The following is an 8,917-nucleotide window of genomic DNA, read 5'->3' on the forward strand; positions in this document are numbered from 1 at the left end:
AGGAAAACAAAAACGTAGAATGAGCTACACAGCCCAGTGAGGTTCCAAGACACTCTAGCAGTTCTAATAAATCAATTAATTTGAGCATACCACATACATGGTTCAAGGTTGCATATTGATCACCTTAACATGAGATAGTCATCATTGTACGAGTACTTTGAGCATAACATAAGCATGGTTCAAGATTGCACCTTAGCACATTAGCATGATACAATTATCATTGTACGAGTAATTTGAGCATATCACAGGTATAGCTTAGGGTCGCACGTTGGCACATTAGCATGAAACAGTTATCATTATGTAAAATAAACACACATTGAAGGATACGGTGTTCCAGTGGAACCATTTCGGTCAACTGTACCTTATAACTTCAGAATCCCCTCGATTTGTCTGGCCATCACCTTATCCCTCTAGTGGTAGTACTCGAGTATACCGAAACGGTGGCCCAGGGTTCCAACCTACCCGACCGAGCCCAATCCTGGATCGAGTAGGTTAGTAACCAAGGGCAGGGCCCAATTCAACTTAGAACTTACAACATGCACAAGTAATCAAATAAATCGGTAAACGGTAAAAATTTATCATTTTAATAGATCGAGTGAGATAAAGTACACACTCACCTTAACATGGTGGATAATTTCATATGAGCAATTATAAGTAACATTTAACACATAAACACATAAGCAATATACGATAATTTCATATGAGCATATAATTTACAGTAATCAAGTAGTCAGGTAATCAAGTAAGCAGGTAATCACGTAGGTAGGTAATCAAGTAGGTTGGTAAACGGTAAATAATTATGGTTAATGGTTAACGGTTAACAGTTTACGGTAAGTAATTACGGTTAATTGGCAGATATTTGCCATTTTAATAGGCCGCCATTGGCCATTTCCCACTTTTACCACTTAAGAGTCGAGGAGATTCACTCCAATCGACTTATGCAGCCATATCATAATTAATCATTGCAACACTTTACGTAAATATGCATTTCAAGTATTTCATGTCGAGTAATTCAAATATACTTTACTTAAATATGCATGTGTGGTAAATACTTGACATGTAGCATTTAACACTTAATGATCATGAAATAAGCATGTCATAAACTTATTCAAATTACGTACTCCTATATGGGATACTCACCTAGTCAAAACAAGTGAGTAAGCGCCCAAACAAGTGTTTAGGCGTCCGCTCCGAGTCCCTCTTGAAGGTCCCCTTGAGCACCTGAGCAAGTAATAATTAACTTTACTTAAAATCATGCATTTACCCAGAAGGATGCACACTCAATTAGACTAAATCAAAGTCTTAAAAGAAAGCTTCAATTCTCTCTACTCGAGGTTCAAGAGTGGAGTTTTAAAGTTCGAAGAGAGTCTAACATCGTTCATGAAATCGAGTTCAAAACGTTCAATCTATATCGAGAAAAGAAGTCAAGGTTCCAAAATTACATTTTCTAAGAAATTGGCAAAATTCAGCTTTGGATGTCAAACTTAGAAAAATCATATCTTGAACTCAATAGGTCAAAAAATGGAAAACTTAGTACCGTTGGAAACTAGTTCCGAAGTACTAAAAGTTCCTAAAACACTTTTCTAAGATTCAAAATAGAAGACACTCAAATTTTAGTTTAAAGTGGCTGACTTGGACTCCCAAGACAGATTCGGGTTGGTTTTTGGCAAACTTTGAAAATTCGGCAAAATTCACACAATGCGAACTAGCCTCCAAAATTTGGAACTCAATTAGAGTTGCAATCAAAGTTTAAAACAAAACAAACGGAACAAGAATTGAAGTTTTAAGTGCCAAGATATAGCAGCCCAAAATTGATCAAAAATTCCTCCTTGATCAAGAATTTCCAGATTTGAAACATGAACTTTGGGACTTCAGCTGGACTTTGAAATAGACTCAGAATGGCACAAAATTTGGTAGTATTACTCTACAATATAAGGGCTATTCATCTGTCAAATTTCATATAAAAATTCCTTCGAGAAGTCGGTTAACAAAGCCACTAAAATTCCAAGAATTTCCAAGGTAATTCTGCCTTATACTTCAATTTTCTTTTTTTTTAAAAGCTTTGTTCCACACAATCAACTTCAATTAATTCAAATATTGAAACCAATGTTCCATAAACATCCAATAAGAAATTTAGAAGTACTTGACATCAAGGTTTTCGAAATATAACTTCTCAAATCAGATTTGACCATTTGGCCAAGAGAAAAGGAAAATTTTCCAGATTCGAAGAGCAATTTTGGGACATCATTTGTATATTGAAATGGTCTTAGATTGACACCAAAATTGGTACAATTCAACTTCCATATGAGGACTACTCCTCTACCAAATTTCATTTGAAAATTCACACGGGAAGGTAGTGAACAAAACTACCAAATTTCAAGAAAATCCCAAGACCAATCTGTCATTTGCTTCCTTCTTCCTTTTCAAATATTTTGCCCAATGAAAATGATTCAAATCTGGCCCATTTATGAAAAAAATGTCTAATAAATATCCAAAATACATTTGGTAGGTGATTAACACCAAGAATTTCAAGATCACAAGTCCCAATTCAAAAAGAGTCATTCAACTAGCCAAAAAGAGGGTTTTCAACCACTGAATCAGTTTCGAACTTTGGCCACAACTCACTCAATTCAACTTGAAATTAAGCATGGTTGGTGGCATTGAAAACTAGATTCATAAATATAAAATTTCTTAGAAGAAATCATTTTCAAAATCTGTCCATAGCTAGCTCATATTTGAGCATCACTTCGCTGCTCAAAACAGAGCTCCCAGTGTAGACGCGAAACAGGACAGTCATGTTCAAACGATTGGTATGGTCTATTCAGGTCAAACCAGGACATTAATTTTATACTGTTGAAAAACTGGGAATGTCTAGTTGGCAGTGCCACAAACGGCACTTGATTTCGACATCGTAGCAAAAGGTTATAGCCGTTTGAAAAATACTGCCAGAGCAGTTACGGGAAAATTTCCAGTTTTGCTAGACTTTCGAAATCACCACATTTGGCTAACCAAATCACAAAATTTTTTTGATGAAACTTTGTACACAACCTATATTACGCATATACATTAGAAACAAGTCATTATAACCACCAAAAAAATGCTCTAAGGGCCACGGCATGTACAGGGGCAGAAATGGAAAAATTCTCCCCTTCACTTCCTTTGAGCTTTCCTTCAACAATACAACCTATTTCCACTAGATTAAATACTAATCCAACATTAATAACTCAAAACACAAAAAATCAGTCCATCAAGCTATAGTGGGAGTTTATAGAGCCCACACACCAATTTTTCAACATAAATAAATCTACCCATGAGAATCCAAGAGCTTATGGGTGTAATATAACTTCCACAAACTAAGATTTTGGTAGTTGATCATTGTTTACCTCTCTTGATGAACAAAACAGAAATTTTTGGCCTCTTGAAGCTCAACAAAACCGTGGAAAGCAAGCTCTCTTCCTAGCTTGAGATGGTCTCCAAGTTGTAGCTAAAATTTGGGATGATTTGGGTGAGGATTTTGTGAAGAAATGGTGAAGAATTTTGGAGAGCTTTGGGTTGTTTTCCTTCCCTTGGTGGCTGGCTGGAATGAGAGCAAGAGAGAGAGTGCTTTGATCAAAATGAAGCTTCCAAGAGAAGCTTTAATGTGTGCATGGCTACAATTCGTTCAAAAGTCAACCTTCTCCCGCACGCGCACGCGCGCGTTTCGTGCTCGATTCCTCTCGAGTTTGTTTCACTTGAGCACTAAACCTTTAATGTACTTCCAATCATATTATTATTATTCACTCTTAATAGTCCAAAAATAAAAGTTTAAAGTTCCTCAATTAAATCGCGCGCGCAAAACGCGTACCTCCGATTTGTGCGCGGTGAAGCGGAATTTTCAAGAAATTCTTATAACGATAGTATCACTAACTAATAATTGAATACTTAAGTATAAAAATACCTATTTTAAAACTAATGTACGAGTCTCCAATTTTCCAAGCTCATTGTATCCTCGAATCGATTATTAATTCCAATCGCGTATTCACTATTCTCACTTAACGGCTTTCAAAAATTAAATTTCGAAACGAGTCATTTTAAAAATATAAGTGACTCATAGTTCCATGAAATTGGGTCTAAAAAATTTGAAATAAAATATTCTGGGCAAATGGACAATTAAATATTTAAATAAGCTAGTAACAGGAGTTTAAAATAGGTAAATTTTTGCGAGTCCTCACAAATGGACTTCACAGTGACAACTTATAATATCGTCACAATAGGGTTGCTGGTTCAGAATTAGTGACAACAATTAGTCGTCACTATCTAAAGTACTAGTTCCTAACACGCTTTTATTAATTCTACTATGCCACTCTGTGGCAATCCCACCTTTCTCTAGGGCGTACCCTAAGGTATCATCAGTCCGTCTGTCCAACTCTCGTCAGGACTCATTAACAAACTTCACTCACCAAACTCACGTGTCCAAACTTATTACAAGGTACACTAAATATAACTAATACCTGTAGTTGTCTGTCGAAGCAACTTAAAATACAAAAGAGAGTTTAAGTTTACAAATAACATTCAAAATAATAATATAGTACTCTAATCACTTAGTCTAACTAAAAAAAAAGCAAAGTGCTAATCCCTGAATCACGAACGAATCCTATTAAGGGAAATAAAAGGAAAGACATGAGCGTACGCCCAGTGAGGTATAAGAAAGTGATGCAATCTAAGAAAGCAATTATTTCACATTTTCAAGTCAGCGGGAGACATAAACAAGAAGTAACATCTACGCACATTAATAAAAAAAATCGATTTGTCGATCATTAAGGATATTGAACACACTGGCGAACCATTCAATCAATCATTTAGTCAAGTAGTTGACACTTCGTCAAATTTCCTGTCCTTGTAGAATCACCACTTCACACCACTCTATCCACCTTTTGCCCCCTACTGGGCCCTCACACTACAAATTTTCAAGAATTGGTATTATTCTAGCATACCCAGTATAGTATGGATCCAACACACATGTACTACCCAAGATTCGCTAATCGAGTTGACCAAGCCCTTGACGGCTCGACCTCAAATAACTAGCCATTGGGATTTTTTTTTCCTTTCGGGGCCCTCACATATCGTTAATATCATATCATATTCACTTATAGCAATAACAGTTCAGTAGGGTCGAATATGATAAAGTACACACTCGCTTATTCATAAACAATTTCAAAAATGACAGTTCATAGCCATATCATATTTCTCAAACTCATTGACATATCAAGCATATATATAGTGCTACCATACACTTAGAATACTCACCAAATAGTACTTAAGCATCCACAGAAGGATTGTTTTCACGTTTAGTTTGCAACCCTGACAGACAAATACAACATATAAGTAAACCTTTAGTGTTCACCAATTCAATTCACTTAAGCATGAAAACTTTGTTTTCAAATTGGTCAACTTTAGTGTCCTAAGCACTTCAATCTATTTAGGCTTACAAATCAACAATTCAGGTAAAAAAAAAGGGTACAACTTTCCATTAGAGCAAAAGCATTTCAAAAGTTTGGACAAGGCTTTCCAATCCTACAATAGTTTTCTAGCAAGCAAATCATAGCAAAAGTCCAATTTTTCAATTAATTACATTCGTAGTTTTTGTCCCAAAATCATCTCACAAATAAGGATCAAAGTTTAATAAGGTTTCTTGAACTAAACCAACCAAAACTTCATTAAAACAAGGATCCAAAGTCAAATTAGTCCATAAAGCTGTCAACCACTAAACTTTGGAGGAAATCTTATTTTCCTCCCTTAAAACTTCAAAATTTTGATCCAAAATCATTATACATACCAAGATCAAAGTCCAATAAAACCCTTTGAGCTAAATTCCACCCAAAAAGAGCTTTTTTTTTTTTTAACATACTTTAAACAACATATATAGAATCAAGTAGAATCAAATTTCCTAAAAATTTTCCAGCACGAGTGTACAAACAAGCCACAAATTCAAGGAAGGTAAAGTTGAAAATTTGCCCATGGTAATTGTCCATCTAAACAGAAATTCCAGCATATATATGCTCTAATTTTCACCAACAATTTACCATAAATCATACTCAAATCCTCAAGGGTTTCATCAATCATTAACCCTAGGATCTCAAGAGACAAGAATTCACCAAATTTTAGCCAAATATATCAAGATCTAAGCATACGAAGATCATGTAAGCATCTAGTACCAAATTTCCATAAAATTTTCAAATCCACTATGGTTTTCCATGAATACCATAAATCTACCAAGATCTTGTTCAAAATTGCTTGAAAAGCAAAAGAATAAAGTGAAGTAGCCACTTACCTCTTCAAAGCCCCAAACTTTAGCATGATTAACCCAAGAAGATGGCAAGATCCACTCCCTAGGAGGCTTTTCTCTCAAGATATTCCAAAAGTTCAAGTAAATTGGTGAAAGGGAAGCTTGGATCTTCAAGAATTTCAAGAAGATTGGGGTTTCTCTCTCCCCTCTCTCCCTTTCTCTAAATTTCGGCCAGCAAGAAAAGAAAAATGAGGTGGCTTTTGGTTGCTTTTTGAGCTAATGTAATGGCCACAAGACAAGGTTTTCAAGTCAACTAGGAATAGTGTCTTAAATAGTGTTTTTCACTTAGGTTTCCTGCTATCAACCCTTAGCTTTTCTAACCTTTTTTTAACTCCCAAAATCTTTCTTCACTTCACTAATATCTCAACTTATATTCTCCTTGTGACGACCCCACCTCCTCCTAAGGCGAACCAAAGGGGTTCCGCGGACCGCCTGCCCAACTCTCGTCGGGGCTTACTCACTTATCGCTTCAAGAGCAAGTAAAGATGTGCCAATCAAACTAAACATAACTTAACATATATACAATCATTAACACAGATATACAATCCTCAAGGTTAAGTACAAAAAGTCCAGGATCCAACCAACTACTAATACTATTACTATTACACAACAAAAGTTCTAGTCAAAATTGTAGTCTTCCTCTAATCACTCATCCTTTCTCTTAAACCTTGTAAGGAAACCAAATGTAACGGAATATAGGGATGAGCTAAAATTCAGTGAGGTTCCCATACACATAACCAAGCAATTAAAACAAGGACATTATTCATTTAATAATAATCAATCGAAAACACATTCACAATATAAAAATAATGAAAACACACTCATTAAAAGGATACATGCTCACGTAGAGCCTTTCATTCCATCATTCATTCATTCAGTCAGGCATTCTCCTTCCTTCAATCATTCATTTCTTCCCTTATAACTTCAATAATTCAATTCATTCATTTCATTTCCCGCCACTAGCCAATTCACTGGCCAGTTCTCCACCAAACTTCGTGGTCATATTCGAGTATACCAAAACACTGTCCCAGGGTCACCAGCCGCCCGACTGAGTCTACTTTTGGCTCGAGTCGACTGGCAACGAAGGGCAAGGGTCCAGTTCAACCAAAAGACTTATATTCATGCACAAGTAGCATTCAATCATTTAATCATTAAAATTTCACGTTCACTTAAGTCGAGTGCGATAAAGTACACACTCGCCCATCGAAAATTCATTTAACAATCATTGAAAAACATTTAACATTCAAGCAAACACTCACAAATATTCACATAGTCACTTCTTGCATAAACATGCAAGGAATACTCACTCTAAACAAGTCACGTTTTATCAAATTTTAGTTCAGGGCCGGCACCTTGGCCACTCTTGAAATCTGCAGTCAAATATGGTCCACAAAAATCCAATCATACACGAGTGCAAGCTACATAACCTATATTTCTATATCAAAGGAAAAAGGCATGAAAAGTATTGTAAGTCATATAGGCAAGGTACACGCATAATTTGTAAAAAAAATGATAAAAAACGGTTAAGTTTAAATCCAATATGTGCAACTAAAAACCATGTTTTGAATACTTGTTTAGAATATTAGAAATCAGGTTTAGAACACTTGAGAAGTACATGTTAAGTCGGACCAAGGAAACGGAAAAGAAAAAAAAAAGGCAACAAGAAACAATGAAGATGGCAGCTTTGCCATCCTTTGGTGTTTTGATCACAACTGAAGCCACACTTATTGGATTGAGGCAAACTTTATGGTGTTTCGAATCTAAAACAGAGACCTACATTTCCAATGAAGACATCAGCACCCAGGTCTCGCATTGTCAGCACATGAAAAACAGGTCAGGAAAATTAGAGTTTTTGTGCAGTCATGAGTGCTCTGGCGAAATCATAAGCAGTCCAATTGATCTGAAATTTTACAGGTAGAAATTTAAGTCAAATCCCTATAACTTTCATGTTTTGTCCAAAAGCTGATTCAGTTTAAAACATGGAGAAATTTGCAGCCCAAGTTGATTCCAAAAACAGGGCAAAACTGAAAGTCACCACCAAATGTTGGAAATTCAACTTTTAACTCTACAAAGTCACAAACATGCTCTTAATCACTTCACAAATGAAATTTCCAAGCTCAATAACAACATTTACTAGTTAAACAACATAATCATCGCTGGAAAATATAAAACCCTAACTGAAAATTCGACTACACCATCAAGACTAGGAAATCAACCATAGCAAGTCAAGATTAAAAGCTCCTATATCAAACTTAGCAAGATTAAATAAAAGAAAAGGAAGTTGAAGCCTTATACCTTCCAATACTTGTTGCTAAGTGAAGAACCAACCACTTTCTCCCAAGATTTCCACCACTCCTAGCTTCCTAATCACCAAGAGGTAAGTTTAATCGGTTTGGTTTGTGTGATTTCAACTCAACAAGGAAGAATCAAGGTTAGAGTTAAAGTTGGTTTTCTCTCTTTTTCTTTCTTTCTTGCTCATGGCCACATGAAGAAATGAGGAAGACAAGGAGCCAAAATGGAAGATAAGAAGAAAGAAGTTGTCTTGGTCAACCATCCCTAACTTCCAACACTTGGCACCATAAGATATTTTCT

The sequence above is a fragment of the Coffea arabica genome, chromosome 7c, assembly GCF_036785885.1.
Source record: "Coffea arabica cultivar ET-39 chromosome 7c, Coffea Arabica ET-39 HiFi, whole genome shotgun sequence".
NCBI lineage: Eukaryota > Viridiplantae > Streptophyta > Magnoliopsida > Gentianales > Rubiaceae > Coffea > Coffea arabica.